This window comes from Dermacentor albipictus, chromosome 1 (genome assembly GCF_038994185.2).
Source record: "Dermacentor albipictus isolate Rhodes 1998 colony chromosome 1, USDA_Dalb.pri_finalv2, whole genome shotgun sequence".
NCBI lineage: Eukaryota > Metazoa > Arthropoda > Arachnida > Ixodida > Ixodidae > Dermacentor > Dermacentor albipictus.
In genome coordinates this window covers 369297611-369324983 of record NC_091821.1, presented here as the reverse complement: position 1 = coordinate 369324983, position 27373 = coordinate 369297611, and positions in this window count along the sequence as shown.

Genomic DNA, 27373 nt, shown 5'->3' with positions numbered 1-27373 from the left:
CAATAGACCATATTCGCACTATCAATCAAGTGATAGAGAAATGTGCAGAATATAACCAACCCTTATATATAGCTTTCATTGATTACGAGAAAGCGTTTGATTCAGTCGAAACCTCAGCAGTCATGGAGGCATTACGGAATCAGGGTGTAGATGAGCCATATGTAAAAATACTGGAAGATATCCATAGCGGCTCCACAGCCACCGTAGTCCTCCATAAAGCAAGCAACAAAATCCCAATAAAGAAAGGCGTCAGGCAGGGAGATACGATATCTCCAATGCTATTCACAGCGTGTTTACAGGAGGTATTCAGAGACCTGGATTGGGAAGAATTGGGGATAAAAGTTAATGGAGAATACCTTAGTAACTTGCGATTCACTGATGATATTGCCTTGCTTAGTAACTCAGGGGACCAATTGCAATGCATGCTCACGGACCTTGAGAGGCAAAGCAGTAGAGTGGGTCTAAAAATTAATCTGCAGAAAACTAAAGTAATGCTTAACAGTCTCGGGAGAGAACAGCAATTTACAATAGGCAGCAAGGCACTGGAAGTCGTAAGGGAATACATCTACTTAGGGCAGGTTGTGACGGCGGATCCGGATCATGAGACGAAAATAATCAGAAGAATAAGAATGGGCTGGGGTGCGTTTGGCAGGCATTCCCAAATCATGAACAGCAGGTTGCCATTATCCCTCAAGAGAAAAGTATATAATAGCTGTGTCTTACCAGTACTCACCTACGGGGCAGAAACCTGGAGGCCTTACGAAAAGGGTTCTACTCAAATTGAGGACGACACAACGAGCTATGGAAAGAAGAATGATAGGTGTAACGTTAAGGGATAAGAAAAGAGCAGATTGGGTGAGGGAACAAACGCGAGTTATTGACATCTTAGTTGAAATCAAGAAAAAGAAATGGGCATGGGCAGGACATGTAATGAGGAGGGAAGATAACCGATGGTCATTAAGGGTTACGGACTGGATCCCAAGGGAAGGGAAGCGTAGCAGGGGGCGACAGAAAGTTAGATGGGCGGATGAGATTAAGAAGTTTGCAGGCATGGCATGGCCACAATTAGTACATGACCGGGGTTGTTGGAGAAGCATGGGAGAGGCCTTTGCCCTGCAGTGGGCGCCACCAGGCTGCTGCTGCTGCTGCTGCTGCTGCTGCTGCTGCTGCTGATGATGATGATGATGAGTGTGACAATAGCCTCCCCTTCCTTGACGTCCTCGTAAGGCGAAGTGGAACGAGACTCATTTGCCGTGCATAGGAAGGCGACTCATACCGACCGGTACTTAAACTTCAATCCATGTCACCCTGCTTGCCACAAGCAATCCCTAGTCTCAGCTCTCGTGACGCGGGTCACACGCATCTGCTCAAGTGACCATGAAATGCAGAACGAACTCAAGACAATTCGTCACGAATTATCCAGGAACGGGCTTCCCAAGAAGTTCGTCTTGCATTCGTATCTTGAGAAGTTATTCTCAAGATACGATCTTAGAATAGCACCCATGCCAATTAACTAGCTGACAAATCAGCTTGTTAACGTAAAGGATAGGCTTGAAAGCAAATATTACCCCGGTGTCATCTACAAAATACCATGCGCCTACTGCAGGTGCAGTTGCACCGGCGATACCGGCAAATTCACGAGATGATTAAAAGAGCACCAAAGGGACGTCTCCGACAAGAAAAAATGTCTCGAACGCCCTTACCGAACACGCCGATAATCTCAGTCGCCGCATCGATTGAGAAAACGCTGGTATAATAGCTAAGGAAAAAAATCCGACCACGCGACTCTCGTTAGAATCTTTATTTATTAAAACTACGGACAACAGTATCAACAGGACTGGTGGAAATCTGCCTGCCAACTACACCCGTTCTCTAAGCCACATTTTGGCATAAGAACGACTTGCGGCTCTTGACCGCTATTAGTGTGATCAAGGAACCCGTATGGGTGCCGAAACGACTCTGGGTTATTTTCACTTTGACTTGGTCAGCGACCACAATTTCTTCATCATCATGTTACCTGACCAGACGAACTTTCGTCGAACTTTTCACTTCATACTTCTTATTTGCTCACATGCAAAGCTTTATATAGGCTTCCTGTAATTCTTCCTTGTTAACAATTTGTTGAAACTGCTGTAATCAGTGCTTTATTACATTTAGTTTCTAAAGGAAGTCGCATTGTAGACTGACTTTGGAACCTCGTTATGTACGTTAACGTCTTGTAATATTTCTTGCCATCACAAATAAGCAACTCTAATACTAGTGCTGATATAAGATATTTCACCTTTTTCCATGCCAAAGGGTTAACTGTCGAAATATACAAACAGATATACAAAGAAAATTAACATTTATGTAACATTGCGTGGGAACCGTGTATTTGAACAATTATTCTAACATTCCTTATATGGTCATTTTCGCCGGTCGGTCTTATTGAGGGGCCTTTTTGCATCGAGCTAATTCCAGTCAGTCACTTACCTTTCCCACAGAATTTTATGCACTTCCGTCGTCTGTCATAAGGATGGTCTACAGATTTCAGCACTGTTAACTATACGCGTCTAATTTTCCCAGAAAGAGTTTATGGTTCCATATCTTATGGCTTCATGTCCTTGTCTTGAAAACCGCAATATTATATGCTCACTCGCCATGACACTCAGCCTCATAATGTGATGAATTGCGTTGCCTAATTAATGCTGTCTACAAAGAGCAATTACAAATACTCACGCCATGTGTCAGATCTCCAGAATGCGTTCCGACTTGTGGAAATCTCTCATTAGGTATGAATGGTAGCGGTGCGATGACTCTTTCAAAACTCCTGGAAAAGAACATGGATAGCAGTCGGTGGCATTAGAAGCCTAAATGGTGTGTACACAGATTTTGATACATGAAAACTGACAACAGAGCTTAGGTGTCATAATTCGTCACAATATTGAGCTCATGATTGCCGGAGATGTCCTCTTTAGACAGGTGCTACTGATCACAATATCGTCCCCGCAAGGCACACTTATAAGGAAGAAAAATTATATTCGCTCGGAAAAACTAACGTGTAGATAATAGGTGCCGTAGTTGGCACGGTGATACATACTTATGCTGGTATTTATGGGGACCTTTTTAAAAGCGTGCTAAAGGCTGAAAATACTGCACACTGCGGCTGATTGAGCCTATGAACGACTCTTTGAAGAGAACCTTCCCCAATATTCGACGTTTCTAAATGTGCAACAGGCTGACGTTACTGTGTTTACTTAATAAAATGGACTTTTTGACGAAAGGAGTTGTTAAGGAGTCGTTATTTGGTTAATAAATCTTCCAGTGTTTTATACATCGTCGATGTATTCACCCTCACGTGAATACATCACGCTGCTAACAACTGGGTCACTTTCCTCAGTAGATTGATAGAGCTGGACTTCAACTTTATGTTTCTAAAATTAGAAACGTCTTCTTAGACTAAAAGCTATCGTATTCATAGTGACTGGTCCCGAATAGGGCTGCAGAGATTGGCCTCAGAAGCTAGAACTATTTTTTCTTGAACTCTTGATCTTGCTTTCATAGGAATCTATTAGTGGTTTCTATTTGTACTTTTATCCTAGATTTTCATGAGCCAGAACATTTATGTTTGTCGGCTTCGACCAATTCTTAAAGAAACACCTAAAGTATCTCAGCTCGTAATCAGGAATACAACTTTTTACTAATATGGCATATCATAAAAAGCCAACAAAGACACCAAGGAATTTGATGGTGTGATTAATAATAATCGACTCCCAAGGTTCCTTTTGTTCTCGTTTACTGCTGTGAAAGTAGTTCTGACGTCTTTTTAGGAAACTTACGAAATGTTGAGACCTCTGCGAATCATTGCCATTGCATCCTCTTCCTGTGGCCAGTTGCAGTAGTACTGGAACAGAAACACAAGAGAACGTCTTAATAGCTCTTAGTATAATGTTGGTAGTTTAATTATCAGACGACGAACACGTTCTTTTTTTTCTCCTGCAACATAATATCACCTTGCGTTTAAGCACGCAATAAAGGCCCTTTGCTTTCTTTGCTACATAAAGAAGTAACGTTCAAGGATAGGATTTAATGCTCACACGGCTGACGCTTCACTGCAACGCTTTTCTCTTAAAGATAAAGAAAGAAAAAAACAACTCCCTCGACTTTATGAGGGCATCTGGTGGCGTTTGTAGTTCACAATGGCTAGTCGAGGGCGTCCTCGCACCCATTTGTGGCACACTTTCTTTCTTTCTTTCTTTCTTTCTTTCTTTCTTTCTTTCTTTCTTTCTTTCTTTCTTTCTTTCTTTCTTTCTTTCTTTCTTTCTTTCTTTCTTTCTTTCTTTCTTTCTTTCTTTCTTTCTTTCTTTCTTTCTTTCTTTCTTTCTTTCTTTCTTTCCTTCTTTCTTTCCTTCTTTCTTTCTTTCTTTCTTTCTTTCTTTCTTTCTTTCTTTCTTTCTTTCTTGTTTGTTTCACGGATTCTCTCCGTGTAGGGGGCAGATCGAGTTAAAGGCAAAATGCCTGACAGAGCCTCTGCGCCCCTACAGTTCAAGGCAGCATGACACATCCTTCACATACATATTTGCCAGGTATTTCTAACATATAGCAACGAAAAATACAATGATTTAGAACACGTCTCTAAAGCATTACTTTTGCTTCAACGTGATATATTTCTGAAAAGCAGAAGATACATAAGCAATAAGTGTTACATAACAATAAAATTGGCTTACATCGGAAGTCAACAAAGAAAAGAAAACCATAGAATCACTGGCCCGAAAATAAATAGCATATACAGTGAATAGATCAGTACATGGAAACATTTCATAAAAGAATGAAGGTTTAGACTGATACACAATGTAAATGCCGAAACAACGGCAAATATAATTTAAAAGCGCTGAGAAAAATCTGTAACATAACTGAGGTTACATGTGTTATCAGGGTTGAGCACAAGTTACTCAAATTGAAAATGCTCTGTCACTGCCCACTAGTAGATTTTTACAGTCATTTTTGAAGTTGTGGAAGGATTGTGTCTATTGTATTCTAAAATGATCATTGTTTAATATGTTAATCGTTTGATAATTCAATGTTTGCCTTCCGTAATTCGTTCTTGTGGTGGGCTTTAGATGGTGTGGTCTACGTATTGGTTATGACGCGCAACTGTCCACAGGCATTGTGTGCAGCCTATTTTTATATATCCATTGGAGCAGTTTGAAAAAATAATTTTGATCTGCTTTAAGCATTCAATATTTAATAAAGAGCGGTATTGTTCGGAGACCTCGTTTGTAACCCACATAGCTTTCACACATCCTCAATATTTTTTTTGTACGATGATTAGTTTGTTGTATTTTGAAACTGTCGTTGTTCCCCAGACTAAAATGCCGTAACTGAGTTTTGAATAGAAATGTGAGTCGTATAATGTTTGTTTCAACAAGGTTCAATCAACCGAATGGTCTAGCCACAGATAGTATATCTTGTATTTTATACATGTAGCGAGTAACTTGATATAGCTCACTTTTTAATTTGTTAACGTGAGTATTCCATGTAAGGTCCTCTGTACACCATATGCCCAAGAACATTTGCTCTGTAACTTTTTCCAGTAACGTGTCCTCAAAGTTCAGATAAACACAGTAGGGATCTCTTTTATTTGCTGGCTTAAAAATTATATATTTGGTTTTGCAAGTGTTTAAACTCAGCTGGTTGCTTTTAAGCCACCTGGAGAGGTATAAGAGGTAACTGTTAGCTGATGATGCAATGCCCTCTTTCGTAGTGCCAGTAAAAAAGGTATTAGTGTCGTTAGCATACATTATTATTTCAGCGAGGTATTGACGTTATATGATTTGTGTATACAAGAAATAAGAGGGGTCCTAAGATTGATCCTTGAGGGACTCCATATTCAACTTTCAATTTTTGTGACACCAGATTGTCAACGCATACAAATTGATACTGATTTGAGAGGTATGACGTAATTAAATTCTGTGCTACTCCTCGAACACCATATGCAGCAAGCTTCTTAAGAACGTTATCGTATTGCAAAATGTCGAATGCCTTTTTTAAATCCAAGAAAATCCCCAAAGTGAGCAGTTTCTTCTCAATGTTTTCAATTGTATTGTCCTTAATGTTTATTAAGGCTAGTTCTGCACACTTATGCTTTTGAAAGCCATACTGCAACTTCGTAATTATTTCGTGTTTATGAAAAAATGACGTAAGCCTATCATTAATAACACGCTCAAATATCTTGGAAAACACCGGCAAAAGAAATATCGGCCTGTAGTTGGTAAGCTTTTTCTCATCGCCATCCTTGTAAACAAGGGTGACCTTAGTTATTTTTCATTCATCTGGGAACTCACCACGTGTAAGCATCTCGTTTATTATATGGGTTAATACAGGGCTAATAAGATGAGCGACATACTTGACAGGTAAGGCCTTTATTTCGTCTTTCCCGCCTACAGGTTTGTTTTCTAGGGTCATGATAATTGTTTCACTTTCAGTAGGAGTCGCTGTTGTAAGCATAATGGAATCAACCTGCCCTGTAGTCATAAAACTATCCGCTTCTGAGTCTTGTCAACTATATACCCCTGTGCTAACAAAGTGTCCATTCATTTCATCAACAAGCTCTTTCCCAACAACACTGGCATTATCGTATACAATTTCATTAACGATATGCGTTTTTCGCCCTTGTCCAGTTAAATCATTCACAGTATTCCACAGTCTACGTTGATAGTTCTGAATTTTATAAAATTTTCTTTCGTAATATTTACCACTTGCCTTTTTCAAATCGAAGTTTAATTTATTTCTGAATCTCTTAAACTCAGTCAATATCTCCCAATTACGAGAGCTAATGAAATTGTGGTACAATTTATTATTTTTACGTATTCTTCTGTATAAGTGCGCAGATATCCATGGTTTTCTAACTTTCTTATTTCTTTTTTTCTGCTTTCGCAGAGGGAAGGCTATATTGTAGCACTGTTTGAATTTGTCCAAGAAGATATTCTACGCAGTTGTGGGGTTATGCTCATCATAGACGGCCTGCCCGCTTTTTTGGTTTATAAGGCCGTGAACATGTTTAGCGTAGTTTCGTTTACCTTGCGGAGCAACAGGTTTCCTTCGTCGTTATGTTGTTCCTTGTAGGGTTGCGTTTTCTAGGCAAAACATGGGCAGATGATCGCTGATGTCAGTCAAGATTACACCAGCAGAAAGACCATCGCTATCTATGTTTGTTAGGCAGATGTCAAGGGATGTGGCCGTGTCAACGGTAACCCTATTGGGCAGTGTTATCACATTGTTGCATGCATACTGGTGAACAACGTCTTCAAATGTTTTAGCATCTAAGTTACTGGATAGTGTGTCAATATTTATATCTCCAAGGATCACAAACGGCGCATTCGCCGAGCTGACAGAGCAAAGTGAATTTATAAGAAACGACATGAATTCAGATGCGCAGCCAGAAGGTGGCCTGTACACGGCGCAGACAGTGGTGTTAAGCGCTTTCACCGATAAGCTCTCGACATTTTCATCAATTCTGCACATGCTGTCTAATACCTTATGCGGTAAATCTTTTAAGTAAATGGCTATCCCACCACATGTTTTGTTTTTTCTACTTATGCTTTCCCATTTGTAACCTTTAAGGTAAGGGAGTCCGTTTTCATCTGACAGCCAAGTTTGCGCAAGTACTATAAGGGTAAATTTTAAGCTAAATGAATACAGAAACATTTCAAGATCTTGAACCTTATATTTAAGGCTTCTCATATTTAGATCAATTGCTGAAAACTTTCCTTCTCCTTTTTTGTATTTTTCATTGAAATGCTCACATTGACAATAGTGGCGTTCCTGTGGTATGTCTTCCATTAGAGCTGTTTTGCACTGTACAGCTTGTGCAGTTTTTCTATTCAATTATCTGCTTTATGTCAGCAGCGCTGTTAATTCTGTGGCTCGTGGTTCGCTCGTCCTTGCGGGCAAAACTTTTCCCGCCAGTCACACACACAAACTTCCATCCTGCTACTTTTTTCTGAGCGATGGCAGCAACCAAAATAATCTTGTTTGAGCGGGTCAGGTGTTCGTTATATATATGGGTGTGCCGTCTCCCCCATAATCAAGATCTTTTGTAGTCATCCTCTGCTTTCTCGCTTTATTTTGCAGAATTCTTTCCCGTTTTGTGCGTTGTACAAAACAGACAACAATGTTTTTTCGGAGGAGTTTGATGTGGGCACACAATGGCAGATGACAATGTCCGAATCAGCAATGGGCTCATTCAGAGTACTCCCGATCCTCCTCACAACATGGACGACGTCACTTTCCTCAAGCACTCCTTTTATCGCCAAGTTGTTCATCCCTTGATACTGTTCTAATTGACCTATCCTTTCAACCAATCTGCAGTTTTCAACTTCCAGGGCTTTGTTTTTCTTTGAAAGACTGCAGACTTCCTTTCTAAGTTCTTTCATTTCACTTATGATTTCATTGACGCCATCACAGGTAGGGTTGCAGTTTTTCACACTTTCTTTCAATGACCTGAGATCTGTCCTTAGTTCTCGCCTCAGGTCCTAAAGTGCTTGGCAATATCTTTCACGCCCTTACTCATTTACGTTTAAGTATCGCAAGTGGCTTACAGAAGTGCCCAACAAAAGCAATGGAAAAAAATATACAATGGGGTTTTACGTGCCAAAACCACTTTCTGATTAGTGGAGGAGGACCGCCGTAGTGGAGGAGTAGCGCCGTAGTGGAGCACCGCGGAAATTTCGACCACATGAGGTTCTTTAACGTGCACCTAAATCTAAGTACACGGGTGTTTTCGCATTTCGCCCCCATCGAAATGCAGCCGCCGTGGCGGGGATTTGATCCCGCAACCTCGTGCTCAGCAGCCCAACACCATAGCCTCTGAGCAACCACGGCGGGTAAAAACAATGGCATTGTCAAATACAATGTTTGCTGCGTTCGTAAGCAGTGCACAGTCAAGATTTCGGGCTGTATCCAATAGAAAAGAATACTGCTCATCTGCAGAAGGTACAGAAATTAGTTGTTGCTCTGTGGCGCACCGCTGCCGAACCGAGGACTCAGCTGAGGCGTTGCTCTTAATGTAGGCAGATTCGTCCACCGGGGGCGTCCTTGTGAATGCGCTGTTCCGCCACTCTGAACCTTCTAATGCTGACGGCCGCTGATAGAACCGGACCAGCGACGAAGCGTCTTGCACGGTAGATGGGCACGTGCCGAAGGCAGCAGAAGATACAGAAATTAGTTGTTGCTCTGTGGTGCACCGCTGCCGAGCTGCTCTACCTACAGGCTTCTACTTGCAGGCAGAAATTGACCAATTCTGTGTGGAGTTAGTACCCGTCGTGTTTGCTCAGTGGCTATGGTGTTAGGCTGCTGAGCACGAGGTCGCGGGATCGAATACCGGCCACGGCGGCTGCATCTCGATGGGGGCGAAATGCGAAAACACCAGTGTACTTAGATTTAGGTGCACGTTAAAGAACCCCAGGTGGTCGGAATTTCCGGAGTCCCCCACTACGGCGTGCCTCATAATCAGGAAGTGGTTTTGGCACGTAAAACCCCATATTTTTTGTGTGTGGAGTCGTACCAATGGGCTATGCCTACCGTTTTGTTGCCGTGGATCTCTCTATCGTCACAACTAAGCACAAGGACATTGGAGCGTTCCTCCTTTGCCGGTGGCGTCAGCATCACTGACGTGGCTCCACGCAGCTTCGGCCATTGCGCGATGGTCAGCACTCCAGAGCAGTTATTGCGTTTAGCATAGCTCGGCCCTAGCAGCACGTAACCCTGCATGAAAATAAGAATCATTATCTGTAATTTTTTCGTGATGTTTAACAAATATAGGTCGAGAGTAAACCAAATAGCTTTACCTTTAAGGCAATCCGTTGCGAGATGGCTGGTACGCTAAGCTTACCTGTCCATATCTTTATGGGACATGTTATCATAACTAGAAGCCGGATGTTATGCAAGACGGCTTTCGTATCGCAAAGCCTGCCCTCAGCTGAAATATCGATTGAACTGCATGTAGACCGTTCAAGAAGCACCGAGACACTAATCCATCGCTTAGAACGACAGAAAGCGGCGCTAGTTTGTAAGGATTCATAATTCAAAGAAGGAGTAAGGCGCTAAGTGCTTCCTTTAGTTGATAGTCGGGGTTCGTTTGTCCACTTCTTTTCTCTTGTGTCCATGTCGGCACGCCTTACCCCTTCTTTGCATTATGAATACTAATCCATCGACTACGCTTTGGAAAATCGTACACAAACATTTCCTATATAGTGACGCTAAAATGTAAAGCTGTTCCAAACTTTTCTACTGCAATTCTGCAGTCAACCCTCCATGATTGGTGTGAAAATTTTTGAGTCGCCCCCACTTCGCCTCTCTCTCAAGAACGTCACGAAAACCGCGAAAATGTCCCATCTGATATAGTATGTTCACACAGATTACGCATGAATAGACCGAACGAAAGAATAATAATTATTTCTCATTGGACGCCTTTTTCGCCAAAATACTCTGCCATTGATCAAACGTTTCCGGTTACGCCCACTTCGCCTGCCTGTAACGCTACTTCACAAAACCGCTAGAATTCATACCGTCAAAGTGAGGTGTACGCGTTAAAGACGCATTCATATACCAAACAAAACTGAACTTTTTTCCTGAATAGCCGGAGGCTGCTCCGTTCCGAAAGGAATAGAAGATGGCTGCCCACCGACTGCTCTGGCAATAGCTACTGCGAGCAGCTTTCAGCATAGATTCATTTCCGTATAATACACATGTTAGAGCACAGCTCTTTGGCGCCCCTTTCCGCGTTTCGCGTCACCGTCGGCTTGCCGTCGGGCCTTGTCGTTAACAATAGACAGTTTTAGTTTAGCGTACGCAACTATAGCGTACGCTATACACTATAACATAGCGTACGCTAAACAGCGCACGTTTTCGACAACTTTAGTTGGTCGGCGATATTTTTGGATCTCAGAGGCCATATGCCGTTGTTTCGGCTATTTCGCGCCTGTAGCGAGAGGTGGCGCTGACATCTCGAACGTTTCTTTCATTAGGCTTTGACTCGTTCGAAACGAGAAGCGATCTCGAAAACGCCACGAGGTTATCCATAATACTCTGTCATCGAAGCGACCTGAGACTAAGCGAAAGCCGTTTGCACAGTCATTTTCTACGAACGAAGTGCATTTTACAAAAGCAACGCCAAATTCAATTAGAAGCGGGCAGCCGGGACCGCCGGCTGCCCGCTTCATAGCACTGGGGCTATGAATTCAACTGTACCATTACAGAGTGCCAGGAGGAGCTGTAAGGCAGCGCAGGTCATGAAAACAATAAAACGAATGTTTCAGTAACCAAGTGTACTGAAGTTACTGAAACTGAAAAGTTACTAAAGCGTCCTAAAACTGCGTTTCGTGAACTCAAAACAGCATGATTTGAATTGACAATCTTCATGTTGCTACTGTACACGCACCAGGCTGAAAAAAAGATCACAGGATATAAGCTTAGAACTTACCTCTGTCGCTTCAGTAATGAGATAAAATGTGCACGGTTTTTGCTGTAATATTAAGCTGGCGAAGTCGTGGCTATTGCCCAATACAATCCAGTATGAGTAAACCATTCGAGACCATAGTTGCTCCATCTGTGTACACAAACAGAAATGTTGCAGTTATGAAGAACATGGTCTGCGCGGGACTCGTGATGATTGAAATGTTCAGATGGCTTTCTTAAAAAAGATTCATTAGGCTACGGAGACGACTCCGCATTACGGCTTCGAGTCGAAGGTGGACTGCATACCATTCGCTACAGATGGCGCAAACGTTGCGATGGGAGACAAATCGCGAATATAGTTAGAGAATCTGGTTATTGCGCTGAGGGGCTAATCCCATCATTGGACACGCATTTACCTGAAGAAGGCCCAAACCAGCTCAGGTAGGATCCTACCGCGAAACGCCTGGTACGCGGCTCAAAATACTTCGAGTGAAATTATTTGGCCGGCCACGTGCAGGGAAAGAAGTTCGTCGTAGGGTGTGAAATATTTCTCTGTTTCAACGACATCACCATGAGCAGGTGCGCTCATAGCTGATATCGCGATATCCTATGATTTCAACACTTAAATCGGCTTTCAACAAAGGTTACCTTTTCTTGATTCAACAGCCCCTTTTGCTCGTTATGTATGGCATGCACTAGAATGTGTGCCGACCTTTGAGGCATTGTCAACAAGGCCAGATTGATAGTGAACTGCAAGGAATGATGTCTTTGATATTTGATTATGTCTTTGATAGAAAATGTCTTTGATATTTGGGCACCAATGCTTAAGGTATTTTTCTTTCGCATTTACCGTAGCCATAAGAGTGGCGCATTCGATCAGCCACTGGCCTCAATTAAGTTCGTTTGCATTTACCTGCGCTAGAAATAGGTATATTTGGTTTAATTACTGCCCACCTCAATTCAGTGAATGGAAACAGCAGTTACATTTTAGGCTCGTACCTTGACACTCAATTCAAGCTGCTGGCTTTCTTCACTCCCCGAGTTTAACTTTTCCCATTCCCTATCACCGTTTCTATAACAAACCGGAAACTGTTTGTCCAGCATAACTCTTTGCGTCTCCTTCTTTAAGAGCTTTAATGGCATAAAATAGGGCAACGCTGAAGAACGTGTTAACTGGGAATGACATACCAGGGGGAAAATGAAGGTCAGGAAGTCTTGTTGAGAAAGAAGGGAGATTGCGTAGAACTTCGTGTTGGTCAGAAGGCCGTTGTATGCGCGCTTCATAAACTCCTTTGCCGAGTCTCTGCTGCAAAGTCTCATTGTTGTGGTTGCTACGGAGGCCAAGTGCAATTTGGAGGTTACCAATGGTGCCGCACTGTCTGAAAATGTAACCAGTTTTATCTTACGACACCGGCCCAATGCTGCAGTTACCTTCTATGCAATTACACAGGAAGGCCTTCTTCAACTATTCGTAATGCACACAACCTTTTTGCTGTTGCGTGCATATATCACAAACAACAGAAACATTTGATTGTGATCTTTTTACGCTTCCATGGGTGCAACATGACAATTTAAAGAGAGGTCGAAATGATTAAGCTTACCAAATTTGGATCCAATTAAAATTTCCGCATGAGTAGCATTGAAGACATCAACCACTGCATGTGAAATAAAACTTGCCACGTCATTTGTCACTGCAAGAGAATGGACGAATGTTTTTACATAGTTACTTTGATAGCTCCAATAAAAAAACAGAAAAAGAAGCAGACAGAGACAGGAAAGCTTTTATCATTGATGTTTCCCAAACTTCTCAGCCCATAATTGTTAACAAAACGACATGCATTGGAAGTCTCTTCATTCTGTAGTAGCACCAACTTGATTTGAGTGACTGGATGCATACCGAACATAACTTGAAGCAGCTCTAAGACAAGGATAGGAAACGAAAACAAACACAACAGAACGAGCACTGTGTGTTTGTTTTTGGTTCCTGTCCCCGTCTTCTTCGCGCTGCTTCAAGTAACACTCTCTTCATACAAGCTGACTGTTTGGCTAGTGATTAAGGTGCGTAGCCCACTGGTCCCGGTTCCCTCGTAACATTGCTATTATGTAACGTTTGATGGAGAGAGCTATCCACATTCAGGGGTGCTTGTGCGCGTTATGCCTTAAACCCACTTGAGCGCAATGACAGCGGGGGAACTTTGCGCATGTTGGAGCCTGTACGTAATATAATCAAGAACTAAGCTCTCAATAGCATTCTCGAGCTCTTATTTAGCAAGCACATGAACAGGTTTTTTTATAAAATAACATTCCCTGATCTCACATTGGTATTTTGATATCATAAGACGCTCCCTAGCGCTACAGCACCTGACAACATAAAACTGCATAACAGACAATAGCTATTTAATACAAATTAACACGGTATGATTATCAACGAGATCACTAGATACTGTTCTGGTATTACACATCACAAACAACACGATAATGAAAGACTGCACCCTTTTAAGGAGCATGGCATAGATTTTGAGGATCAGAGCTGTGCTCTGCCGCTCAAGGTTCTTCGGCGTGTTTCAACATGCAATAGTACACTTGCAGTCTTCGTGCCTGATTGCGACGGTATGCAAGTGGTTGATGCACAAGGAACCGACAGCAAAGCTTTTTGCTGGGACAACTTGTGTCTGTGAACCGCTTGCGGCGATATAAAACAGGCGTGACAGTGCAGGGGCAGTATTCTCCGTGGATGACTCAAGGAGATATCTTCACCTTGGCTTGACGTAGCATTCAGCGCGCGCGATGACTAACTGGACCAGGAATCATCAGTTGCGGAGTCATCATTGCGAATTAGCAGGTACTGAGTTCAATATTGCGGAAAGGAGCCAACGGAAAATGCGACCCAATGGCTTAACTGTACACAGGGTCATGCTGAAAATGAAATGATTTGCGAAATAGATATATTTGCACTTGTTTCCAACGCCATCGCCCGACGCTGTTGGATGCGTAATGCTTGAAATATAATGTCTACCAGGGCGAGTGTAAAGAAGGCAGTATACTAGAATACAAACTCAATTCGGGGCCCTGGTTTATGTTGTAATTAAATGGATAATAAGCAGTCATCTGAATCTTTAAGGTGATTCCGCTATGAAAGTAGCTTGTTTTGGAGTGTGAGATTCATTGTAAAAATATTGTTACAGGTAATTTAACTCAAGGCGCCGAGAAGCTACTACTCGGAGTGGTAAACGGTTAGCATTGGTGTTTTCAAAAAAGAACGATACCTCAAGTAAACCTCTTTGGGTGTCTAGTTCCGAAGAAAAGTCTGGAGATACGAGAAATTATCTTTGCCATACATCACCACGGTTGAGGCGAAAGATAGCTGAGACTAAGAGCCAGTAACGAAAACTTTACATACCAAACCACGAATCACTTACCAACAAACTCAGTAGATCGGGTTTGGATGGCACCCGTTAATGGCAGTAGCAAAAGAAAAATCCACTCCGCACTTGTCAGCATGACTTCCAGTTTGGACGACGGTCTGGTGTCCTTCTGTGACTCGCCCAGGGTATAGAGAAGGTAAAAAAGTAAAATCACGCTAAATAGTAAAGTAGTAAGTAAAGTAAAGTAAATCATACCAAAAAACACGATAATATTATGAGGCGCGCCATGGTGTGTGAGTGCAGATTAATTTCGTCCACCTGTGGTTCTTTAACGTGCAGCCAACATGCGGTACACGGGCGTTTTTGCATTCTGTCTCCATGGAAATGCGGCCGTCGCGGCACGGATTTGACGACACGCCTTCGGGAGGTAGGGAAGGTAGAAAGGTAACAATTAAAATGTGCTTCCATGGTGTGCATAATCATGAAGAAATCCAACCATTATTTCAAAACACAGAAAGTAGGGAAGACTTCCAGCAACAACTTAATGAACGCAACATGGCCACTAATAACTCCATGCCAGTGAGGCTGCACACATTATTTTGTTTTGTTTTTCGTTCTTTGGTATCTTTGACGTATTGCAAGGAAAACAAAAAAAGGGCTAAGGCTTAAATTACTTAGTTCTGAGCACATTCAAGCTAAATTGCACGACCCTTGAAGAAATGTGACACGCAACAATGGAATTGCGGTTCTTGCAGGTAACCTACCACTGTCTAAACGTTCTATGTTTTAATTTTGCTGAATTTAATGACGTACCCTCCCGAAGTGGTGAGAGGAGACGATGGAGCCTGTCGGTGAAAGGCAAGTAAATTGTTTAGAGTCATGCATCTTCGTCCTTCATTTTACAGAAAACCCTTATTGACTGCTTGTTGCTAGGGGATAAAATGGCTCCAGCAGGAGGGACCAAAGGAAAAGGTGTCTCCATACGTTTGCGTCTTAGTTCCGCCCGGCAGAGCTGTTTACTTTTTATGTAATCTTGAGCCGACTACACCCGTCAGTCATCATTGGCTAGCTGCGATCGACAGATTTTATTTCTTTATATTTTTAGTTTCTTTCAGTACATTGTATTTGACAGGACCCGCACGTCGGCAACGAGTCGTGATTACCTTGAATGGAAGGTCACTCTGTTCTGGAGGAATAGAACTTGCGCCTGGTTACAACTAAACTCGCTTATTGCAATTTAAATTGCTTTCATCAGCCAGCGAAAGGCTCCTTGCACTTAACCTCGTTTTTTCGAGGATTTCGTAATCACAGATTGTTTTTGAACAAACGTCGAGCCCATTAATTAAACGAGAGCAATTCTTTGTTGTCCTTGCATTGCAAACGCTTCCGCTAGGACAGTCCACAACATACGGATACAGCTGAATCATAAAACATGGAGACTCCGCCCGTCCTCCACCATCCATCGATCCAGAGCGACAGTTGCTGCCTGAATGGCCAGAGCGGGCGTTTCTTTTGTTTTGACCTCATCGCGCATCCTAAATGCACATCTCACCTCCACGGTCGATATGCATCCACCTCGAAGGTAGTGTCTCGACCCGGTTGCGTTACATATGTCACACTCGAGGACTACTTTATCAGCTCTGCTTCCGCAGCAAAGTACACAAATAAATTCCAGCGCAAAGAGCGTGCACGGATTCAGACTTTCGTAACCAAAGCAGCAGGGCCAATGGCTATGCAGGGCGTTCGTGCGCGCTTTTTTTTAAGGTTGAAATACCCAACTGCTATCCTTTCCACAAAGATATTAAAGGCACGCGAATATCAGTGGTACAGGACGACACACAGACACGCACATAAATAAAGCGCGAGAAAAGGAAAAAGCAATTCAGATGCGCTCTACGTCTCAACGTTCAAAAGAACACTTACAGGACTGTCACGTTTATAATGGCGACGGCACGCGCAAACAAGAGAGGCGCGATGAAGTTGAAAGCAGAGCGCTTATTCGATCGGCTTGTGGCCACAGTGCAAAGAGCAAACACGACAGAGGTGATAAGCACGGTTGACGGAGTACCACCTTTATTTTCATCAACCTCTCGTTCTGCACCTCAGATGCGTGGATAAAAAGCGTACATCGGAGAAAACTAGACAAATATACTCGTTTTTCTCAAACAAATTGTGCACGCGCTGGCTTGAGCTGAAGGGCCACAGAAGCAAAAGAAACACGCCATGTGAAAGCCCCGTGTGAGTTGCACCGATCTACTGCTATAGGCGAAACTTGCGGCAACGCCATGAAAAGACAGAAAAAAAAACATTCATCAACCCTTCCGCTGTGTGAACAAGGACGAGCAGCGAAGCTGTGGTGTGTTTGACCTCAATCGATGCAACTATTGTTGTTGTTGTTGAAAGACACAGACATCGAATAGATATTTTGAATGTGGAGTGATTTATTTTTATTCTTTTTTGAACTAGTGATGTGGGCAAGTACCACCGCATGGCACACGGGAATTGCACAATATTTACACCTTCATTGTGCCGTATGTCTGTAGTAAAGGTAGATGAAACTCTGCGTAATGGTATAGCCGTCCTAGCGGCTAATTGTAATATAACTTGCTTTGGGATATTTTTGGGTAAACAAGAGTTAAAACCGTTTTTTGTAAGCATACTTCCTCCATAGACGGACATGTATTGAAAGCAGACAGAAATTCTGTAACGTTTACTACTTGACTGGGAACTAACTAATGAATACAAGTAAATGACACTCGGCGTAATGATGCAGTCGTTCTAGCGGCTAATTTCAGTATGATTTCTTTCAATATACTTACATTATACTGAGAGCTACAGAGAATTTGCGAGAAACTGCATACGAAATTTTTTCGACCATCGCCGAATGTTAGCTATGCAGGGTATTCCAGCTAATTTTAGCTAGTTTAAAAATATGCGAATGCCACGTAGAACCCAATCAGTGTGATGGGGGACGGGGGGGATAAAAAAACTGAACGGAGAGCTTGAATAATTACCGCGTCCCCAAAGAAAATATACATGTACATTCAGACAGTTCAGCGAGGGACAGAAGTGAAAACACATTATTGATTGTAAAAAAAAAAGAAGCCTATCACTGCAAGTATTTGTGTGGCAAATAAATATACACATTCCCAAACAAGTGAACGTGCAACTGTAATAATTGCTTTATCTTTACATGTCTCTGCTGGATGACATAATTAAACACCCATGCACACGACAACCACTGCCGCTGGATTAAAAAGAAAATAATTTAAAATAAAAAGGAAGGTACGGCCTGCCGCGTGCATTGAAAACGCTGTCATCCGCCGCAGAGCCACCAGTCTGGGACCGCTGTCTATAGTCGGCATAGAAAAATAGGTGAGGAATGCGCTTCGAACGCCGTCCCCCGATGCGTCCCTTCCCCGGCACCTAGCGCTGTTGGGCCCAGCCATAGACTTTCATATTAGTCTGCGTAGAGGGAAATCTGGCGCGGCGATCGTTCAACCATCATGGGAATGATCGGAAGTACAGGCTTCGGATCGGCATTCTGTTGACTGGCGAACGAGTCTACAAGTTTTTTTTCGCAGTTTTGGTTTTGCTCCAAGCGCAATTGCAATAACCTGCAGTGGGACAGTGCAACGCAAATCTCTCTGCCTTTGTTATTTTGCTCGAAGTGGCGATAGCACGCTGGGACAGCGACTGGGAGAATGTTTGTGTCGCGGTGTGGTGTCGAAACCCTTAAGAGAAAGCGATGACATCATAAACGTTGAAAGAACATGTTTTGAGCGTTTGGACCTTGGTTTGTTAAGTATGTTAGGTTGGCGCTGTAGCGTTGCGTGCTTTATGAAACTTAATAATAGGAAAAAGAAGGCACTACTAATACAAGACATATACGGTTGTACTTCTAGTTGCTTGACAATCAAATTTTATTGTGGGCTTCATTATGCACTGCTGGTTTGTGTGCTCATTGAAATGCGTGTTTTAGGACTTTGAGAACACAAACTTACTTGTGGTAGGAAAGGTTGCTGCTTCCTGGCTGTAGTCTAGTGTCGCAAAATGGGTTAGTGCAAAGCCACGCCATAACACTTCGGAAGCGGTACGTCAATATAAAATATGATGAAGCATACTCGTAGGAGGCCACTAACGTCCTAGCTAGCACTGCAGCAGATGTGCTTAAAATACTTGAAGACGTTCAGCAATCGTGAAAGCCGACGCAGCCTTTCAAAAGAGCGAGAGAGTTCGAAGTGCCTGTCGTTTGCGAGAAAAGTCTGGCGTTTTCAGCGAGCAGGCGTCGTAGTAGATGACACTTGTAGCATTTCGCTCAAAGGCGCAACACTTTCTCACAATAAAAAAAACTTATTTCCATAAATACTGCATGAGTATTTTTATATAAGTGCATGCATGGTTGTTATTGCTGTTGCAAAAATAAGTAAATAATTATTCTCTGGCGTTAAATTTGGAACAGAATCGCACAAGAATGCATACCTTGGTGTGTCCTGGTGATAAACCATAGTAAACCACGCTTCCATCTCAAAGTCATACAAAGTTTATATAGCGTTTTGTACATTATATAACATACTGCAGAAATAAAATTGGATTTTACGCGATAATATTTGAGTATAGATTTGTTTATTGCGCCGCAAGCAAAAACCACTAGTCTAAAGACCGAAGTCAATCCGAAGCCTGTACTTCCCATCATTCCACATGTAGGTTGAGGCAACGCTCATGAGAGCCACCGTAGACACTAGCGCCACATTTCCCTCTAATGTATTTATTTAGAAACTATATGGGCCCAGCCAAGCAGCCCAGAATGTAACTACGCCTGTCACATTCGTTCCCATTGCAGCCCGCCTGACGCGAGAGGCCGCACTGTTTTTTTTAATCAACAGCCGTGCAAACACGGATTCCTAACAAATGCATAAGGGTATTTCTTGGGCAATCACGACTAAATTTCAAAGATGAAGAAAGCTCAGGAAACACGTGAAAGACAAGCAGAAATCTATGATATGCAAACCGTTTTGCACAAACGAAAATAATGTCCAGGGAAACACACCTAAGGTAGGAAAAAAAAACAATTTTAACTGCTGTTCTAGTGTATTTTCTAGCTGTAGAGCGTATCCGTGACAAATATTTAATAATTATGGCAGTTTTCATCATTTTCTAGCGATAAGCCGTTCTACACGTCTCTATATTCAACATTTCCCGACTACGTGTATCGTATGAAGGAATTTTCTGGGACAACGAAGCTAAAGCTGAGAGAAAGTTTTTGTTTTTTCACATCGTTTTCGTTGGCTAACACAGGCGGTACTGATACATCCGCGTATTATTCATAATTTCTCACTTTTCCAAAATGGCTCAGGTGGATGATCTCGAGGAACACCGAGAACGTGCTCATCATGCTTTTCTGCATTGTGAGAATTTCACGTATACGTGTAATAGTCGTGCTTCCCCAAACTAAATGTGCATACCTAATGGGAGAGTGAAAAATGTATTGTAATGCAATGACCTCAGTAAGACGTTTGATGTTGTATGCCACAAAATACTCCTTCAAAAGTTGGCACAACTTGATCTGCACTACTCTGTCACAGCGCTGATAAGAAGCTACCTACGCGACCGGTACTGCTACGTTAGCGTAATGGTCAGTCGTCAGAACATTATGCGGTTGCAAGTGAAGTTCCTCAAAGGTCTTTCCGGGGCCCGGGTCTTTCCTCGCTGTTTATTAACGACGTTTCAGCAGTCATTCAAAACCCTTCAGTCATGTTATACGTTGTTAGAACGCGAAACGTTTAAAAGTGGTGCAAAATGATTAAAATTGCGCCACTCTTCAAAAGGACATTGCGAATTTTTGTCGAAAGCTGGTCATAAACATATCAAAAAGGAAAATTGTAAGCTTCACGCGGAGGGCTAACAAGACCTTATTTCCATATAGCGTTAAAGACGTTCTCCTAGAAGAGCTCAGGGAACAAAGGGCCTTGAAGTGTACTTCGATAGCTCTCCAAGTTTCTCGCCCCACGCTCAACAGACGATGCAGCGTGCAGTTCAAACGCTCAGGAGAGTATTTTGGGTGAAGCGAAACTTCAAACAACTTGGTTCACTTGTAACTTTACATCAAAGCGTATTCTGTCCAGTTTTTGAGTGCGATTCCGCCATTAGGGATGACACTAATTGTACGTTAAATTGTGAACTTCTCGAAAGTGTGCAAAAAAATATGTTCAATACAATATTGAAACATCGATTCTGCAAGAAACTTTCCATTTCCATAGAGATGACACAGACATTCACGTTACCTACCCTCACCTGTAGGAGACACAAATCGAGTGTTCTTTTTCTCCACAAATTAATACATGAAAAAATTTGCTGCTCGCACTTGCTTTTTAATGTGCGCTTTTACAATCCGCAGTAGGCCACAAGGAAACAGCGCGGCCTGCAGCCTACAGATTTTTGTGATCCTTTACCTAGAGTGCAGGCGACATATAACGCCCATTTGGAGGGCCTGGATATCTTCATGCCTAAATTTAATATTTTCCTGAAAGGAGTTGCATAGAAATTTCAATAACTGAACAATAACTCTCATCTGTTGTGTGTTCCGTCATTCTGTAATCCTTTCCTGTTTCTCCACTTTTGCTCTGTATTCTCTGCATTGGAACATTTTATGCTATGATAAAATTTGTATTCGCGAAATAATTCTTTTTTTTATGTGTGCGCGCGTTTGTTCGGGTGCATGCCTTTGTTCGCATGCACTGTTTTTCCTGTGCGTTGTTTCGCCGAGTGCGCCAGCACCCGGACCCTGGAGGGTGTCCTGAACACTTCATAAACACATTGATTATTATTATTATTATTATTATTATTATTATTATTATTATTATTATTATTATTATTATTATTATTATTATTATTATTATTATTATTATTATGAGCCTGATCCGCTGGCGCATATTTCGATAAACATTGTGCTCAAAGAATAGAATAGGTGTCAATGATCTATAATGGGACTTATATTAAGAACTATATTATAGAACAAAATTCTAGAACGTCGGTTATGGTGAATGCTATAGTCAACACCAATTTTCCATTGCCATTCAGTTTGATTGCTTTATGAACATGTGACACAAGGCACGCAGCCAATAGTAACTTCAGTCCACCTACCTATGGCATGTATATGACAAAATATAAATTTATTTCGATAGCATCAAAATTTAGAACACCCTCCCAACCGAAACAAAACTTGCATGTGACTTCAAACCCTCCTGTTAGTTATATCTTTAAGGTCAAGTCCTGCAGTAGTTAAACTAGTAATGTGGATAATAAAGTCTATGTCCTTCGTGTAGTATCTCAAGCATTTTACTGAATCGTTTTCAACAGGTGCACTGGTTTGTAGTGTCGATTGGGTATATGCTCTATTGTAGTCTCTTATGTCCGGTTCACATTGTGGTAAATGTTGAACATGTTTTAGGTTAGGTCAGTGCTCCCAAAGAACATCCGCGCTGAAGGCCTTACTAGCGTTACTAAGGTTCCTGCCGTCTAGGGGGCTTCACAATAGCCGTTAAGAACGCCGCCCCCTACCACTCCATAGATTTCGCGGTTTGTTCACCCTAGCCTCTCTTTCTCTCTCTCTCTATGTCCCATTTCCACTGTCGTTATCTTTTTATCCTCCTTAACCCTTTCCCCGTGCAGGGTAGCCAACTGGAACTACTTCTGGCTAACCTCCCTGCCTTTCAGTGCATGATTTCTCTCTCTCTTGAACGTGTCTATTCTGTTTAGCACGCATATTTGATGATTCTTATCATCATGTGCACTTTATTTATTATTTTAAATTCACATTCTTGGTATATTGTTTATAGCCCGTTTAATACAGCCCTGCTCATGCTATGGCTTACATAAACCTGTGTATCGGATTGGACCTATATAGATAGCCACACAGACTAGCGGACCAAAATTTTCTGTGCATGTTTATAGTGCTTTCTCAATTCTGATTGATTGATTGATTGATTGATTGATTGATCAGAGCATGCTTTCTTCCAAAGTAATGCCAGAGTACCTCATTTGTACACAATAAAACAATAAATTGCTTCATAATCCATGCACAGGTAATGTCACCTCATATATATCTGTAATACTCAACTCCATATCCCTACTTTTTTTATACGCTTGGCTGTTTGTCGCAGATAGCAAGCTTCTTCTTCAAAGAAAAAAATTCTTTTTGTGAGATAATTGTATTTCTAGTGCGTTCTTTTCGTTTTTATCTTGGGTACTGTGCAGAGGAGGCGCTAGTTGGGACATTTCTTTCGTTTTCTTATGGCACCACCGTACAGGCCCTGCAACAGTAACGCAGCGCAGTGGTGACGGCGTGTTGCAGCTGAGAATCGAACGTATCGGGTGCGAGTCTCGTGCCCGACGGCCACATTCAAGTGTAGGCACAATGCCAATGGCAATCTCGTACCATGCGCTGGGTACACGTTAACAAATTCTAGGCGGTATAAGTTAATCCACAACTGTTTACGGTGGTGCCGTTCCTAGACGACAGACGCAAATATTCAATTGAATGCATTAAGTGCATATCTTAGAAGATGTAGAATTCTATTTCAATTTCCTTCCTCCCTTTGTTACCTTGCGTGGCACCAATCGGCCGATCCTAGCAATACTGCCATCGCCCTGATCACGGAGCCAGGCTCGAAAGGTGAAAAGAAAGAATTGCTCGAAAGTTGCGCATGTGAGAGATATTCGAATTTTGTGTGTGTGTGTGTGTGTGTGTGTGGTTTCACAATTCTGTGACGTAGTAAGCCACCTTGCAGTTGTAGTAGCAGCAAATTTTATTTAAAACAAAGAAAATGAGCAGCTGCGTTTTATTGCAGTATCTCGAAGTGACTGGGTATGGCGAGTCGCAAGTATTAACACCTGTGATAAAGCCACCTGTGTAGTGTTGCAACTTCAAAAGAAGACCGTATTCGCAATCAAATGAACAGCAGAGCCCCCTCCCCTTTGTCTCCACCCTCAGCTTAACTATGTAATGCGCTCCAACGACGTCCTGAAGCAATTCCTGAGCTAGTAATTTTTGTTCAGCCACTTTTCCCGCCTGTCAGACAGAGAAGGAACAAAAGAGTGTTACTCGAGCAACTCGACCCTCATAGCAGAAATCGCCGCAGGGCGTAAATTCGTGGCCTGCGCGCTCACGCGCGCAAGTTTAGCAGCACACTGTCCAATCTCGGAAGCAATGCTTTCTGAACCATAGTAGGTAATGTTTCCAAAAGGCGGCACTGCCTTCCACTCAGGAACACCTACCGCGAGCGTCCAGTCGGGGCGCGTTTATCGAATGCGGGTAGAACGTTTCCATGTCAACAAATACGCCACCGACGGCACTCGTCGTCAGCCGTCCGTTCGAGAGCAATAAAAGAAGTAAAAAAAAGAAAAAGAGAGTTATCATTCTGTGAAAGCTCGTGCTCTCGTCCAGTTAGTGAAAAACTGCGTCATGCCGATACATCACATCATTAGTGAAAGAGTCTAGGAGGTGCTTCGACTTGTAATATTCAGCGCTCCAAAAGAGGTTCCCCGTAAATGCAAAAGGAATGCAAATAGGCGACCTCGAAGGAACCCTGCCACGTGGTTCCAGTGTCCTCATGGAATGCTGCTTGTATTTCAAGCGGCATTCTTTGAAGACATGTGGTGCTCTTCTTGGCCTGGCCTTACTTGCTCTTTGATTCGGGTATTGCAGCGCAGTAAAGACCCACTGCCAAACTATTCCTAAACAAAAGACGTGACCTTGTACTTAGAGCCAGTGCCCAGCGAATCAAACCCATTCGCACGTCTTGTAGGTCCACCACTTGTCACTCAGACCACTGTACAAAGTGAACGTTCGCGCGTTCTTGTGAGCGAGACAGTCGCCGACTCCGCGTTACAGAAGGTCGCCATGTGGTTTCAGCGCCGATCAACGCTATCAAGTATACGGCAAGTCGTGAAAATTATCAACAACGGCATGATTTTCTGTATCTCGATGCACAAATTGACATCTCAACTCCATATTGCTGGCTCAGATTCCTGCGCGTGCCCTTTTGCTTGCCACCCCATTTGGGCCTGACAAGGTTAGGGATCACCGACGCTCGCGATAGCCGAACGGTTCCACGAGAAGAAGTGGCATATGCATTTATTGCGACAGCACTCATAACGACTCTAGGACACATTACACCGTATTATCATCGAGCAAGTTATGCCAACAAGTTGACCTTGAACGCCTTCCCAATCGCGCCGCACTGACGACGCAGGGTTTTTAATGTATTCGTAGTTTCTTCACTTTGTCCCAGAGTACTTCGCAGACGAGCGCAACCAAGGCTGCACCGAGACCTGCAGACAAGACAATGAACTGAAGCGTAGACTCGGTAATGTGCAGTGCTTGCACAGAATTTTCAGTGAGGAAGCTTCTCGGCGCTGGAAAGAATTGGTACAGGTAGTGGATCTCGAACTGGTCGACCAGTCCTGATTCGACCATCCTCATAATCCTGGAAGTGAATGAGATAACAGTGTAGAATGCAGCCATTCTGTAAGAAATATGCTACTTCTAGGGCCCTAAAGGAAAGAAAGTATTTAACAAATAAAAATGTATTCAATCAGCGCACGACTGACATATCATTCTGCATCCGCAACAACGTATCACTATAGATAGGTCATTTCTGTTTCTTGACGCAAAATCCACAGCGCCAGCACTGCTTCGAAATTTTCAGACAATGCATGAAAGAATAAAAGTCCGGAATTCCGGAATTTGCTTGTTAATGCGTATGATATATATATATATATATATATATATGTATATGTATGTATGTATATCATACGCATTAAAAAGCAAATTCACTTACACATTCTCCAGCATGTCCTTGTAGGGTGAGGCCTTAGGGAGCAAGTAGGAATTCGGGAACACGATATCTTGAGCGTATACCATGGACACTTGAACTTGGCCCGGGAACGACTTGGCGTACCTCTCCAGTAGGTTAGTAGCGGTGAAGAAGACCGCCTTGCGTTTCCTGGTCCGCTCGGCGCAGGCGTCCATGCTGTCTGCTATAAAGGGCTCCCAATCTTTCACCGCGTTTCGCAGCTGCGACAGCGACGCGCTTTTCGTTCTCTGCAAGGACATCAGAGTGGGTAGCGGCATGCAGGTGAGCCTAATAGAGTGTACTATACGAGAGTGTTCCGATAACCGGTAGTTAACCGATAACCGATACCCGGTAGGGGCAAAATGCGAAAACAACTGTGTACTTAGATTTAGGTGCACGTTAAAGAACCCCAGGTGGTCAGAATTTCCGGAGTCCTCCATTATGGCGTGTCTCATAATCAAAAAGTACTTTTGGCACGTAAAATCCCATAATTAAAAAGAAAGCGGGTAGCGGCATGCAGGAAAAATTAATAGAGTGAAGTACACGAGAGTGTTGCGATAATCGTTAGTTGTAGCACAATAGCGGTTGTTTGTTCCATCCACTTAATATACGAAAATATTTAAAATGGGACTCACTCTGTAGAGCTTATACGAATACAGACCAGACAGGTACGTAAGTCGACAAATGATGTTAAAAGCAACGTGAGCGTGAAAGAAGATGTCTGAATAATAATAATAATAATAATAATAATAATAATAATAATAATAATAATAATAATAATAATAATAATAATAATAATAATAATAATAATAATAATAATAATAATAATAATAATAATAATAATAATAATAATAATAATAATAATGATAATAATCTGCAGCAGCAGCAGCAGCCTATTTTATGTCCACAAATAGGACGAATTTCCAGTACCACTGTCCTGTGCCAACCGGTACCAGCTAGCGCCCGTGAATTTCTTAATTTCATCATCCCACCTGGTCTTCTGCTGTCTTCGACTACGCTTCCCTTTTCTTGGAACCCAATTCCTGGAACCCATTTTCCTTTTCTTGGACCCTAATGGTCCACCAGTTATCTAACCTACGCGTTACATGACCTGCCCAGCTCCATTTCTTTCTCGTAATGTCAACTAGATATTGGCTAAACTTGTTTGCTCTGTGATGGTGATGCCTGTGATGTTTGCTTTGGTGAGGGTAGCGGCATGCAGGTAACACTAATGGAGTGACGTGCACGAGAGTGTTGCGATAACCGTTAGTTGTAGCACAATAGCGGTTCTTTGTTCCATCCACTCAATATACGAAAATATAAAAAATGGCGCTCTCTCTGTAGAGCTTATACGAATATAGACCAGACACGTACGTAAGTCGATAAATGATGTTAAAAGTAACGTGAGCGTGAAAGATGTCCGAATAGTCATCATCACCATCAGCCTATTTTATGTTCACTATTAGGACGAAGTAGGGCCTCTCCCTGCGATTTCCAAGTACCACTGTCCTGCGCCAACCAATATCAGCTAGCGCCTATGAATTTCTTAAGTTTATCACTCCACCATGTCTTCTGCCATCGTCGACTACGCTTCCCCTTTATTGGAACCCATTCTGTAACCCTAGTGGTACACCAGTTATCTAACCTACACATTACATGGCCTGCCGACTGAATTTTTTCCCTCGTAAGGAAAATTAGATTTGTTATCGGCTATCC